Genomic DNA, 14,418 nt, shown 5'->3' with positions numbered 1-14,418 from the left:
AGTTCTTTAAATATTCCTTTTCCTTCCCCAGTTTTTGTTTCAAATTTAACACGATAACTACGGTATTTATTTTCCAAGCCTGTTGGCAGCCAGTTAGGGGAAAAAACCCAAACCAAACAACAAAACTGTAAAGCTAGAAAATTAAGAAACAAAATCAAACTGTGTTGAGGCTGTTTGACCTACAGGCCCAGCAGAGAGAGCAGGAGGGCAAAGCAACTCACTGGTATTGCGGCAGGGGGCTGTGTCTGACAGCCAGTCCGAAATGAGAAACCTGAGTGTGAGAGGATGACTGGCAATTGGAAGATCAGAACACTCACCTCCTACATGTGGTTTGGACTTGGGGAGACAACAGGCACAAAAAGCTTATTTTTAGAGGGCGGGAGATTCAAGAGCATGTAGGGTTTTAGAAGGACGGGACTAAGTTTTAACTTATAGCTGACCTCTTGCTGCTTCTCAGATGCAGCACTCAAAGCTGACATTCATCTTTCGCCTTAATCATTCATGCCTGTTGTCAAAAACTGCCTCTGAAATCTAGCAGTATTAATGATACAGCAAACTACAAGGGCGTAACTAACATGTATATGCCCTCCAGTACAGACTGTTATACTTTTGCAGGTTTAAACCATTCTTAGCTCACTGGGGTTTACAGATGACATTATAACTTCTCAAAACACCATCAAAACCACACATTAAAAAAGCTCGTCTGCAAGGCAAAGTAACTGTTCTGCAGAGTTATATGGCTCTCTGCTTTTCACCGAAGTGACTTGATGTCAGTGCTCCCTAATGAAGCTATCTACTGGGAGAATAGCACAGCACTCTAGAATAGCAATAAATAAATTTGCCAAGGCAAATTACTTACAATTTTCAAAAGCATTTCTTATGTAGCTACACAGTCTAAAACCAGTAAGTTTGGGAGGGGGTTTAATCACAGTTTCCACTGACATCAGGGTATATATCTTGAGCATTTTTCAAACCCCATCCTACATAATTGGCGTACATAATTTATTCTTGCATGTACTGTACAAGGAATGAACACAGCACAATCATCCTTCAAATACTGAAGGAGTCAGTTCCGGCTGTGCCACTCACAAGGCAAGAGTGAAAACAAAGCTCCACTGTAAAAGGCAAGGAATCAAAAGTACCATTATCAAACATAAATCGTGAAAACTGAGCTGGTCTAAACCTTTCCTTCGATGAATATACTTTGAGGCAAAAGAGGTCGGAGGCACAAACATTGCAACCAGTGCCTTAATTCTGCTATAACATCTCCTTTCTATTTCATACATGCAAACAGTCTGCTACAGCTATAGCCAGCTATTTGCAGACCAGGCAGTAGAAGCCAAGTTACAGATGTATTTGCTTTCTGGGTAATTGCCTCCTCTTGGAGTTTATGAGCCATAAATGCCACTATAACATGGCTAATTAAAGTCTAAAGTGCCCATAATTAATAAATCTACCTTTCCTTAGAAACCTTGTCTCACATACCTATAGCAGATTCTTAATAACTTTTGTCTATATTAATCCACTTACCATCCTTGCTAGTATGAAATACCATTATAGAAAAAGAAGTTAGATTTTACTATTCTTGCTACACTAAACCTCTGTATGGTTTATCTATGACTGTGGACAAAAGTTTCCATCTTATCCTTGCTGATTATATTCCCTCAGGCTCACAAACTGTCTTCTGCTTCCAGTCAGTGCAATTATTTAAGTTATCCTCTTGTTAATGAGACTGGGAGTGAACACGCTGTTCAGATGCTGTCTCCTGGGGCTCATCCTGTACTTTTGCAGTCTGTCTTAGGCCTACCTGGCTGGATAATGAGGGAGGGATGAGTAAGACAGATCACTTGTCTGAAATGGGAAACCATCTCAAGCCAAAGCAGAGCCATTTCAGTCAGACTTAGATCTTTCAGAACGCTTCTTTCCAGTCAAAGTAACACCTTATTTGAAGATAAACAATACATTTAATTTATAGTAAACTGAATTCCCAATTAAAATGTTATTTCAGTAAATGAAACATCTTAATTTTAATGAAGTATCTTAGATTTTCCTAGCTGCTTCATTTAACTTCTTGTTTCATATAAGTTATTTAAAGACTAACAGGTGTGGAAAAAGTGAAGTGGTAAGCTTTTTCCTTTCCTAAGAGAAAATGAGCAAGATAGGTCCATGGAATCAAGAAATACTCTGAAACTATGTCTAAACTGAAGACACATAGGACCAGCTTCAGATTCCAAGCCTGACTGTGTCCTGAGATTATACCAGGCATCTGTTCAAGGGACATAGGTCTACCAGTGCATCTCCTTCCTGCATGCCATGTTGTCAGTGGGAAAAACAGAAAGAAACCACAACATATTCCAGACTCATCCTTGATACGGAGAAACTGGAGCTGTGACTCCAGGACAAGATGATATTCACGCATACTGTGATTTAGATGTGTCCTTAACTTACCCGAGTGGTGGTTTCTTAATTTCTCCCCTGGCAAACTAGATGCCAAAGGTCCATTTGACCTGAGAAGGAGCTTTCTCTCCATCTGTGTAGGTAGGCTCACTCACAAAGATAGCTCTCTCTGGCAATGTACAGTGGCTGTCTTTGGCCAGGTCTTCTAAGCCCATTAAGCAGCAGTTACGTAAGGTAGGAAGAAAGCATTTGTACCACCTTAAATTTACAGGAGATATAAATAATCTTGGATACTGCAGAAACATTGCATCCCTGTGAGCCCCCCCTCCACCCTGGAAGGGACAGCAGCCCATGGAAGACCTGTGACAGAGCAGAGGAAAAGATCAAAATGGAAGGAAGAGCAGAGAGAAACCACTACATCCTGACCATAACATCCTCCCCACTCCACACTGCTTCACTGGCTTCCTTGCTGAAGGGACTGAGTGTAACCGGTGGTGGTAATAAGGAGAGGAGTCTGGAGTGAAGTTGATCCTGGGAAAGGGGAGGGAGAAAGGTCTCTTCCCTATGTGTGTTAATGTTTGTCTTTTTTCTTCATATATTACCAATTAAATATATGTAACTTGGCAGTAAATTAAATTCATTTTCCCCAGGTAGTCTGGTTTTCCCACAATGGCAATTGGTAAGTGGTCCCCTTGTCTTCAGCTCAACCCCCAACCTTTCTCTTTCCTTCTCCTTTTTCCTTGCATCCTGCTGAGGGAGTTCTGCTTCTGGCTGGGGAGAACCCATCTCATACAGCAGAGAAGCTGGGACAATGCCTGCAAGCAACATCTGGTTTTATAGGAGGGAAAACATTGAAGGCGGGTGATGAAAGTGAAAATTATGATATCTCAGTCCTACATTGCATTCTCAATTACACTCCAGTTTTGCACTGAAATAAATGAAATTACCCCGTTAACAGAGCTAATCTGAAGGAAGCATATGGCCTCAGGTTCTCAACATAGAGCAAATAAAGAGCTATTACTTAAGCTATGCTATGGGGCCTATGCACTCTCTCCCACTTGACTTGAGCAACAACAGTCCCAGTAAGCATATATAATTGGATCACGTTCAAATACAGAATTATGCTGTATAATGATTTCTGTATAAACACTAATTATTTCTAACCAACAGGTGTAGGCATGATAATAACCTTTGAAATTGCTGGATTTAGTGAATTCTGAAGGTTGACTTGCAAATGGAACTGATCAGTTAAAAAAAACAGACTGCAGAGAAAGCACTGCTTCACTGAATGATCAAGTTATATTCTTTCTACTGAGACAAAAGGGACAGGCTGTAACTTTAGTCCCTAAAATCCTTTCCTCCCTTATTCTAGGTTTCTAATCTAACAGCTTTTTCCCCTGCAATTAAAACAGACCACATCTTGTAAAATTCATCCTCTTACTCGTATACATGGTCTACTTCTGTGTCTGACGATGTTAGTATGCCTGAGGGTTTCCTGGCAAACAAGCCCACATTTTGCTGGTGCTCATGTGTCAAACCTATACATATTCTGGGTAGCACTTGATAGCAGAGCAAGTACAGGAGTCATGCAAGACTTGGCCCATATAAAACTCAACTTGTGCAATCAACTATTCAGATTGCAGAGGTTCTGAGGAGAGAAAATCTAATATTTCACTGGCAAGAGATGGTAGTTCAGCTTCTAGGGTCCCATGATTTTTTGTGCGAAGATGAGTCTGGGCATGTCCATAGGCCCCTGGCTGACCTGGGGAAAAGAGCCTTCGTAACCCCATACGCTTTTTTTTTTTTTGCACTTCCTGTGGCATTTGTCTATGCATCCAGGCTCCCTTCTCAGTGCAGTCCCATTTATAGCAGGCAGCTTTAACTTGCCAGTATTGTAGATTCTTTCCTTCACTGCTTTATGTAGCTGGACCAGGTGTTTTAAATGACTTTTGAAACTCAGCAGCAAAGCCCTGGATGTTCTCTCTGGTTCTTTGGTAGATGTCTGCCTCAGGGGTAGGATTTTATTTCCCAGTGTGTTCCCAGTTCACTTTGGATTGCAAAGGGCCTGAAGATGGCAGGGCTAGGTTAGTACAAATTTGGCTTCCCACATGTCGCTACCAATCACAATGTTCAATTTTGCTCCTGCTCTTAGAATGTGCGATCCAAGCCTGCATGTTAACTGCTATCTTGCTGACATCCTAAAGAATATTATAGAGCACAGGTATTCTATTGCTGAAATAAAGGCTCAGTGATAGCTCTCCTACAGTGCTATGAATAGCTGTGAATACTCTTAGGGACACACTTCAAGAGAAGGTATCAGCCAGTGCTACACCCTGGGCTAAATGCAGCTCCTTTGTGGTGTCACTTTAATAATAAACAAACACATGAAAATTATTATTAGAATTATTAGAAACAGAAAAAACCGTGGTGTCCAGATCCATGAGTTGATATGAAAAGACAATGCTGAGAAGAACCATCTTGCCTCTTTCAAGAACATCAGCTTGTCTTAATTTCAGAATTTACCTGGACATGGGATCTGAAGCAATGTGTGTGTGAAAAAAGGCAGGAAGCACAGAGGAGGGTTACTGCAGCTGAGTGCGCAGCAAGGCGAAGGGGGTAGGGTCCTGTGCATCTCTATGTTTTATTTTTGATGCTTTTGGTTTCTCAAAGTTTGGTCAGCTATGCTAGACAGTCTTTGTGCTGTGTTAAGGGTGAGAAGAGGAGACAGAGGACAATCAGGGAATACTCCTAGAGATGAGATACTTCACAGAAATTCATGCACAACCAAATTCAGCATAGCTGCAACCCAGTCAGAGGGCTATATAAGAAAGAACTGGAGAGGAGGCACTGGCAGTAGAAATATGCAAGGAACAGGAGACTGCCCAAAGCCATTCCAGGGTCCTTTGAGAGACTCTTGGAGATTGCCTAGAGGATACCATTCTAGAACGTCATATGCACCTCAATAATCCTGTGTCATATCCAAAAACTCTATGTGCAAATGTGTAGACAGCTGAATTCAGCTCCAAAGCTTCCTGAAGTAGGAAGGCAAAGACTGAGGAAAAGAAAGAGTGAAAGAGCAATTGGTGGAATAGGAAGGAAGAAGCAGTTGCATCAGGTTTGCAATACTTTGTTGGTTTGTTACCTGAAGTGCAGGAAGGTACTGCATGTGGTTTTTATAATAGTGAACTCAGACTTCTATGTGTGCTTCATGTGTATATGCAAATTATATACACCATTACCTGCTAAATAGCTCAAAAACATTTGCAGTCCTATTTGAGCAGTCTAATGAGTATGCAAGTGTGCATGAAAGTGATGGGATGTACTTCTCCATATTTCACAGGTGGAATGACTTTCTCCAGTCCCAGATTTCATAAGACTTTCACTCACCTGAGCAATGTCTGGCTTCTGCCCTGCTACTGATATAATGGTTTTGGGGATTTAGTCCTAATTTTTGGAAAATAATAAAATACCTCTGTCTAGCCTGAAGTTTAGTTATTTTGATCAAATCCTAATTCACAGCTAGGCTTTGGAGGCTGAGTAGAGCTTCTATCAGCAAATACTACCATCTCAGAAGTACTTCAGGCTATGTATAGGGCCTATAAATGCTTCAAGTTCTCAGAGAGAGATTTTTTTTTTAATTATTATAATTTATTTAGAACTCTCTCATATTTCCCAGCCTTCAGAAAGTATGAAAGTATGTTACATACTTTTGAAGTCTTTCTTCTAAAATATAGTTAGCATATAAAAAGCAACTAAATTATAAACAGTATGCACCCGTAACATTAGCTAATTTTAAATGTAATCAGAATACTCCATGTAAGAAAGATATCATAAAGGAGCACATTTAAGGAATGAGAATCAGTCTGGAAATGGTATGTGAACCTTTTAGATTAAAAATAATTCTACTCACAAATGAGAAAGAAAATGCATACACTGCATACCAGGAATCAAACCTGGCCATGAACTGGTGGTATCTGACATTTCCATCTTCATCAAGGGGGATTCTGTCAAGTAGCAGCACAAATTCTTCATCAGTAATCTCCACACCAAACCTGAAACAAACAGCAGTTAGCAGCACTTGCTTGGGGAGTTCACATTTGGGTCAACAGTACCCACAATACCCGGAGCATATGGCTGCCATTAACTCTTTGTTACTGCTTCGGTCCTCAAGATCAAGAGCACCACGTGAATATCAGAGGTTAATCAGGGTTTTGATCGCTTCAGCTTTCTCAAAGAAAGAAATTCTACCCTAGAATCCCTGCATTGGTGGGGCACAGAAATAGAAATACTAGCATATTGAGTGGTGTGCAATTGTCCTCTATAAAAAGTTATTCATTACACTAAAACACTGGTATTGCTTAAACTAGTTAACTCTGAAAGGCTTTTCATTTGGACTGTTTAGCATGAAAGAAAATGTAGAGAAAAACTGTCTTTTCGGGGAAACAGACTTAATGCTTTTGGAAAGCATTTCATAATGGCTTTAAGGACATTTTGCATACAAATATTTAAAAGTGTCAGTGTTTATTCATCAGCAAGAAAGTGTTTTCACCTCCCCAGAACAATCAAAACATAATCCTTGAAATACTGACATAAACAGGAATGACTTAATAATAAAGAACAAGGCATTCATTCATCATTTGGCAAAGCTGATTAAACTCGGCTGACTTTTGGGGGGATATATTCCTTGGCAAGGCAATGAAAGTGTATACAAAGCATAATATTTATTTGTTGTTTTGGTTTCCTCCTCATGCTTTTCCATTTACATAACTCAAGAAACCTTTCTGTTAGAGTGGCCTTTGTCCTTAATTATTTTGGGGATTTTTGACTCAGAGTTTTGGAGCACAGAGAATGGCTCATTCTGTAGAATCCTTTACCCTGCTTTATCTCTGAGGAAGTCTGCTGAGGAGGGCAGATACAGCTGCTTTTGCATGTGCCCTCAGCTGACAGTATCTTATTTTACTGGCTTTCAGCTTCACGTATCTACGTTACTTTTCATTTAGACACGTGCGTTCAGTGAAGCTTGAGTTCTGCCAAAACCACAAAGAAACAATGTAAACCTGTAGCATTTTCCCCCGCCTGTGAAGAATATAAAACCTAGCCTGGCTGGGGACTGCCAGCAAGAACAACATTTCAGGAATCCATATCTGTTCTAGGGCTAAACACTGTTGCAAGGGTCATTTGAAGACTAGCTCTCTGCATACATGATAATGGACAACATCTATTTGCTTACATGATCAGTTAAACAAAATCTCCTAATCCTTCTCTCCATCACTTGCACCAAAGGATGCCATCACAGAACGGAGTTTGAGTTGTATATAAAGCATAAGCAGTGGGGAGTCAATGCTGAGAGCCAAAAAGTTATGTAATCTGGCCAACTTCTAGCTCTGCAACTAAACTAGATAGATTGTTTAGTCATTATATTACTTCTCCGTGTATAACCATGGTTACAAAGAAAGCTAAATGGGTTCCATGTAAAGTAACACAGGATCCAAAGGAAGAAAAAGAGCAGTACTTGCTGCAACATTTATGATTTTGTATAGCAAGCATATGTATCTGGGGTAAAGAAAACAGCTTTTAATATTCATCTTCACTATCTTCAAATAGGTGGGAGAGCAACAAAACCACAGACTGTTTCAAAAGCAAAATGAAGCTTTTTGAACATAGTTCTGGAGTTAAGACAAAGAATTGTCTGGCAACTTCGTTTGCCTCTACAAGAATTTTGTAAAGCCTAGAAGGACACAGAAATTCACATATAGATCATTTCAGCACCTTTAGCTGTGAATAAATCATCTTTCAATCAGTAATCGGAGAGTCTGCTCTGTGGGATCTGGCTTGTATTATTTTCCCTCTCCACACAGCAAAAGAAGAGTGCTCTGATTGCACCAGTATAAGTGTTTGTAAAAAAAAAAACCAAAACATAAACTATGATTTTTTTTGCTGTCAATCAAGAAGATTTTTTATGTAAAATGAGGGAGAAAAATCTTCACTTTCTGTGGTCACCAAATGGAAGAAAAAAACCCAAACCAACCAAAACCCTATAATAGGCAAATGAGTAAGGATTTTCTTGGTACTGAACCCAATCTGATCATGACTTGTTACTGAGAATACTTCTCATTCTATAGGTTCAGTGTAGCTCTGAATAACTGCTCATTTAATTTAACTTAAGGAGGCTGATATCTCATTACTGGCTGGTAGCCTGAGCTAAACAGTCAGTTCTCTAACATGGAACGAATCACAGCACCACAAAAATCACAATGAGAGCTTTGAATCATACTTCTTTAGTAAGAAGAATGTATCAGATTGCTCTCCATATCAAGCTACATGAAGAGACTACTGACAAAAAAAGGGTTGTCTAAATTTAACAATCAAGAAAGTTACTGAACTGTCAACTGCCAAGATGGACTTATTTATACCCACGTGGATGAATTAACTCTCTTTCCTCTGTATAATTTCCCCCAGCATTAGCATATAACTGATGTGTGATAGCTGATCTGTGCAGCTGATCTCTGAAACCCCAGACATATACTTGACAGTGTATGAATTTATTTTATGAGAAAAACACCACCATGATTTAATGGGCTAAATAAATAATGTAATTTCTATATGGAGGGTGGGTCAGAATCATGCTCTCTTCAACACTTCACTGTTTTGACTTGAAACATTGCCAGTGACACACAACTTGCCCCTGAATGTGGCCAGGGAAAACAGCAGTCTGGAAAGAACCCAGTAATCTCTGGGTTCCACAGTCCCTCCTAGGAGATGTCGAAAGTCATTTCACTGTTGAAGGTCCCCAAGCTTCTGAAAATGCATCCAGGGAGATGGGAGCTGAAGGTCTGGTCTAAAAATACACCTGTATACATTTACTTTGTAGGTTGGTGAATCCTATTGGAATAGCTCGGGAATCAATACAAGGTTCTGGAGGGTTTCCTATCCCTGTCTTATGTCATATCTGCAAGGTCAGAAAATACACAGACTAGTCCAAAGGAGTAAAACTGGGGGAAGGGAGGAACAAGGCTGCACCAACTTTGCATACTGACGTTTTCTCCATTATTAAAATTCCAAAGACCTATTTTACATTACTGATCTCAGGATTTCTGGAAACATGCTGTGACTACATTACATCCATCGTGCTCACTGGTGTGGAAACAGAAAAAGCATTGAATGCAGAGAGTGTACAGCCCATACCATTTGTTATCCCAAACACTGATATTATACCTTTCATTCTGAACTTCCCCTCAAGCTTTGCAAACACTTCCATGATACACAAAAGCAGTAAACAGGAGGATCAAGTGCTCCAGCATGCAAATGCAGCCACCTGAAACTAAGCAATGATTTAATCAAACAGCAACAGCACACAACAGATGAATCACTGGGTTCTCCAGGGCACATTTTCAAAGGCAGGTGCAATGGGCAGGGCTTGAGGAAAAGATATCTATTAACTGGAGGGCTAAGCCTATTTAGAGAGAAGCTGATGCAAAATGCAAGGGACTGGTTAACAGCGAGGTTGAGAGAAAATGCTTTGGCAAGAAGCCCAGAACGCTGGCAAAGGGAGCACCTGCAAGAAGCCACATGTGATTTTTTTTGTACCAATACCTACATTTGCACATGCAAACTGGGAAATTATTATTTCCATTTTATCATACATTTAATATCTGTGATATCACTAAATAAAGGCAGTTCTCACCTCTCAGATCTTAAATGAAAGAGTCAGAGATGAAGATAAGATACAATAGGAAATGTTGCAACTGTTTCAGTAGGTTACTGAAGTGTCTTTTAATCATCTATAAAAACACCACTCCTGGGTATCAAGTTAAAAGCATGGTTTTAAGAGAGGTCATTAGTGGAAAAGAGAAGATGCATAAAGCCATCCTCTGCAAGAAGACCACTGGGAAAAAGCACAAAAAGCAGAGATGGAGAACTTAGAAAGGTGTCAGGACCAGCACAGATGGCAAGGCAGGTAAGACAGCAGACCAGGTCAGAGGGATAGGCAAGCCTTAAACCCTGAACCCTGTGCATTTGAAGCAAGAATTAAATATTTATAGTGATGTGATTATAAGGAGAAATACGTGGGAAGAATTTTCAAACAGGGCATGATATAGCCAGAAATACAAGCTAAGGGGATTGTTCCAGCAGTGTGACCTCAGATCTGTCCAAGGAACAAAGGCAAGGCAGAAGTACTTGAAATTGTTGAGAAATAGGAGGAAGTTGTGAGGTGCACAGCAATACAATTCCTGTGTGCAAACCTGTGCATGGAAATTTTGGTTTCTGCTGGCAGGCAAAGCATAAATTTGCTTATAAAACATGGCCTCTCTTCAGCACCTCTTGTGCATTTTCTAAGAGATAACCAGGCATCTCACCTGTGAAAGCAACATTAATGAATCAAAGAGCCACAAAGGAATTGGAAACAATCTCTCTCTTTTGGCAATTTTAAAGGAATCAGCAACAAGAAGTTCAGCAAGTACTTAAATATTTATGAAAAGAAAACTTAACAATGGACTTCACGGAATCTAAAATTATGTTTTATTGGCATAAGTAACAAGTTCTACTTCCCTCCAGAAAATCTTCCTTTTCACACCACCTAGGCAAACGGCAGCATAACACAACTAGTTTCCCATTTCATCACAGTTTCTCCAGTAAAACATCAGCCAGAAGGATGCCCACTCCAGCAGCAAAGCAGGGCTTAACCCAGTTCTCTGGGCAGCAAGGTGCTCCTACAGCCTCAAGCTCTTCCAGTCTTTATTTTTATCCTGCTATTTAGACCCTGCTGGTAGGCAACAAACTGCCAGGGATACTGGATCATTTGCAAGCACAAGCAAGTCCATACTGTGTCCAAAATATGTTTGTTTTTGACAGCTAACAATGCACCATGTGGTACATGTACAGTATTTTGTTGAACTGACCAGTTCACTGTGTGTACTTCCCTTCTGTATCTTGCATTATTCCACTCCTTAGATACATAAACCCTATTGTTCAGCATGTCTAGATAGTTATATGACTTTTTGTCATGCCCTAGTACCTGTGCCCTTCACAAACTCATGGATTTTATAATTACTGACCTGACATAGAAGGGATAAGGGATGCATTGACCACAGTCAAACAACCCTAGGAAATAAAACCAGGTCTCATGAACTTTCATGTCATGCCTCTTAAATCACCCCTTTAGTCCAAACCTTTCTATCTTTAATAAAGGAATCTCCCAGATCCCAGTTCTGTGCATCTTCCCCTCAGACAAAGCTATTCCAATGCTACCATTTGATTTTTGTAGTACTGTAAAACTCATGCTCAGAAGAGGTCTAAGCAAAGTAGTGGTTAAAAAGTTGCAAGCTGTCACTACCTGTCTGTACTAAACATGCCACAGCAGCAGTTTCCTACGTAAGAGTAGAAACAACAGGAATTGGGAGAAAATAAAAATGGAAAAACGTGATTGTGCTTGACTATTAAATACCTTTCTGTAGTAAACCAGACACCTGCAACAGCATTGTAGGATCTGCAAGCATTTCTCAGCTGCTGGGGGTCTGTCTTGTAGTACATTCCCGAAGAGGCTAGTCACTTCACAGTGCCAAGTGTACATTAATTGTGAGAAATACAAGGCCTTAGTTCTGTCCCCTTACTACTGCTCCAACAGCAGGTAACAAGTCAAAAGCCATCTTGAGAAGCCTGACAGGGATTCTGCTAGGACAAATGATCAAGAATTATCAGAGTTGTCTTCCTCTAGGTGCTAAGCTCAGAGAAGATGTCAAAAGCAGGGACACCATGCAGGACCATTGCTGTGTCCCCACATACACCCTCAGGGCTGCTTTACACTGTGCTCAGGTCTAGCTTTCATGCCCCTGGGGCCTTCGTTATCCAAGAGTTGCCCAGCAGCCTCTCATTCCTTTGTGCCATATATGAAGGAGAATGATGTAAACCCCAGCCCTTCATCTGGATTGTTGACATTATATGCAATGGAGGGTGTGAACTGCTTTGGCTGATCCTAGGAGCAGTGCCACACCCGTACACCACGGGTGAAAAATCCAGGCTGGGTAGCAGGCTAATAGAATAAAGCATTATTTCTTGCTGAAAAGGACTTCTTCAAGAAGCAGCTTCCTGATTCAAGAACTGTCATTTGGCACCAAGAGGTGCCATTTCCCAAGCCTGAAGAACCGCTGGAGATGCCACAGCACATTTCTGAAGTTAGATGCAGACTCAGCAGAAAGAAGCCATTTGGATAGGGCAGGTAGCAAAAGAGAGTCTTTATTACAGAACAAAACAAAAAAGTGATATAAAAAGGAAGTGCAGGTTTTGATCCAAACAGGACATTTTCTCTGAAAAAGAACCTTAAAAATCTCACAACTAACTTGGAAATATTTGTGCTAGCACAAACAAGGAATCTTACATTATATGGGCTAAGGCAATTGCTACTCCATTCATTTAGACTGAGTCTGCCTGGGCAATTCCACCAAGCGCGTCTCATCAAGAAGCCGTGTACCTGCTGCAGCTTTGCCAGCACAGCCTGCTCTCTTCACAGCTGGGATCTGCACACTGCAGCTGCTCCACTGTGCCCACTAAAAATATAGCACCTTCTGCTGGAGCACAAGAGATGCCTCATGGCTGATACCCTGGAAAAATCTGTGTCCAGCTTCGGTCCAGATGTGATTGGAAGTACACCAGTTAGATCACTCTGCTCTAAAATCTGCCCTTGCACACAGATGAAGAAGGCAGGTAAGAAGGCTAAGTGCAAACCAAGCAGTGTATGAGTAGTGTATGTGCAATGCATGCAGCCTCAAGAGAGCTACATCTTTGTGTAAGGGACTATGAAAGCTGATACGTTTTTTTCTGTGAAAGCAGATGTAGATCTTTCCCAAACTGAGTGTGGGCAAAACTTGGCAAAAAAATTCTTATATTTCATGAAAGCCGAAGGATCCAAGTCTTGATTTGACAGGCTTAAGCAGTGTCATTTGTAACAAAGCTTAGCCAGTGGCAAATACTACAAGTAAGCAGGTTCTGAAAATGTGATGAAAAAAATCGCACAACATGTCAGATCAGACACCATTTGAAAATATCTTTTGCATAAATTAATAAGTTGAACAATGCCCTCTTCCAAACAGCTTTTCACAAAGCTGAAAAAGCTGTATTTGTTTCACTGAATTTAAACTTTTCATTTTGTCAACCACATTCCTTTTATAAACTAATTCATTTTAAATGTTAAGTGAATTTTTAAATTTTAGAATGAAGTATTAAAAAAAAAGAGAAATTACTCCACATGAGACTGGAGGGATGTTACACTCATTTTGCCCAGGTACACCTATGTATTTGGGATCAGTAAATGTGCACAACTTCCTCATCTTAATATTCTGATGACTATACCAACTTCAGCTGAACAATAAGTATCCTGGGTTTTAGCACCATTATACAAGTGTCATTCAGTTGAATTTATTAGGATTACACTAAGATGAAATTGGTGTGAAAGAGTGAAAATTAGAGCTCTTAACTTTTCTAAATGCTAACTGGATCTGACTCCTGCAGCAAAGTGCCAGTCCAAACTAATTTAAGCCAGATTCCAAGGTCACAACTTGGGCCAGTCTCCTCTTTGCAATTCACTTCAAGGACTGATTGAGTATTTCAGAACTTGGCACAGCAAATGCAGCACGTGTACAAGAGCAAGAGATTCCTCCAACAAATTCACCAACACTGACTTGTGGTTTGATTGTGGTTAAACCACAGCTTTTCTGTATTATCTTATTACGTCAAGCTCTGTGGAATTCAACTAAGATACCTATTGTACTGGAGAAAACGTAAAACTGCATGCCAGTGCTGTCAAAGGGTCATAACATAATTACAGTTCTTTCCAGCATTCCACCCACTCCTCACTCCAGCAAAACTCTTGATAAGCTCAATGAGAGATCTGCCAGGCTGAGAGCACATTACTGTTGAACACAGCCTACTTAAGTGCTTCCTTTACCCCAAGGGCGCCCTGCCATCTAGTGGCAAGGACGTTCCAAAAATAACACTTGTGTTTTTCAGAAGAGGAACTTCATACGG

The 14,418-nt window shown here is 40.4% G+C and overlaps 1 long non-coding RNA gene across 1 annotated transcript in view; it reads right to left on the bottom strand.

The window, feature by feature from the left end:
• Positions 1-14,418, bottom strand: part of LOC133279905 (uncharacterized) — a 32,238-nt gene that overhangs the window by 4,985 nt on the left and 12,835 nt on the right. Inside the window, exon 2 of the long non-coding RNA XR_009747010.1 lies at positions 6,339-6,449. This is a non-coding gene — a long non-coding RNA (uncharacterized LOC133279905). The remainder of the gene's footprint in view (positions 1-6,338; positions 6,450-14,418) is intronic.

The sequence above is a fragment of the Pezoporus flaviventris genome, unplaced genomic scaffold (assembly GCF_033815535.1).
Source record: "Pezoporus flaviventris isolate CSIRO_AGI_PZ_B2104156 unplaced genomic scaffold, CSIRO_AGI_Pfla_v1 ptg000002l, whole genome shotgun sequence".
Lineage (NCBI taxonomy): Eukaryota > Metazoa > Chordata > Aves > Psittaciformes > Psittacidae > Pezoporus > Pezoporus flaviventris.
This window is presented reverse-complemented; position numbering and strand designations above follow the sequence as displayed.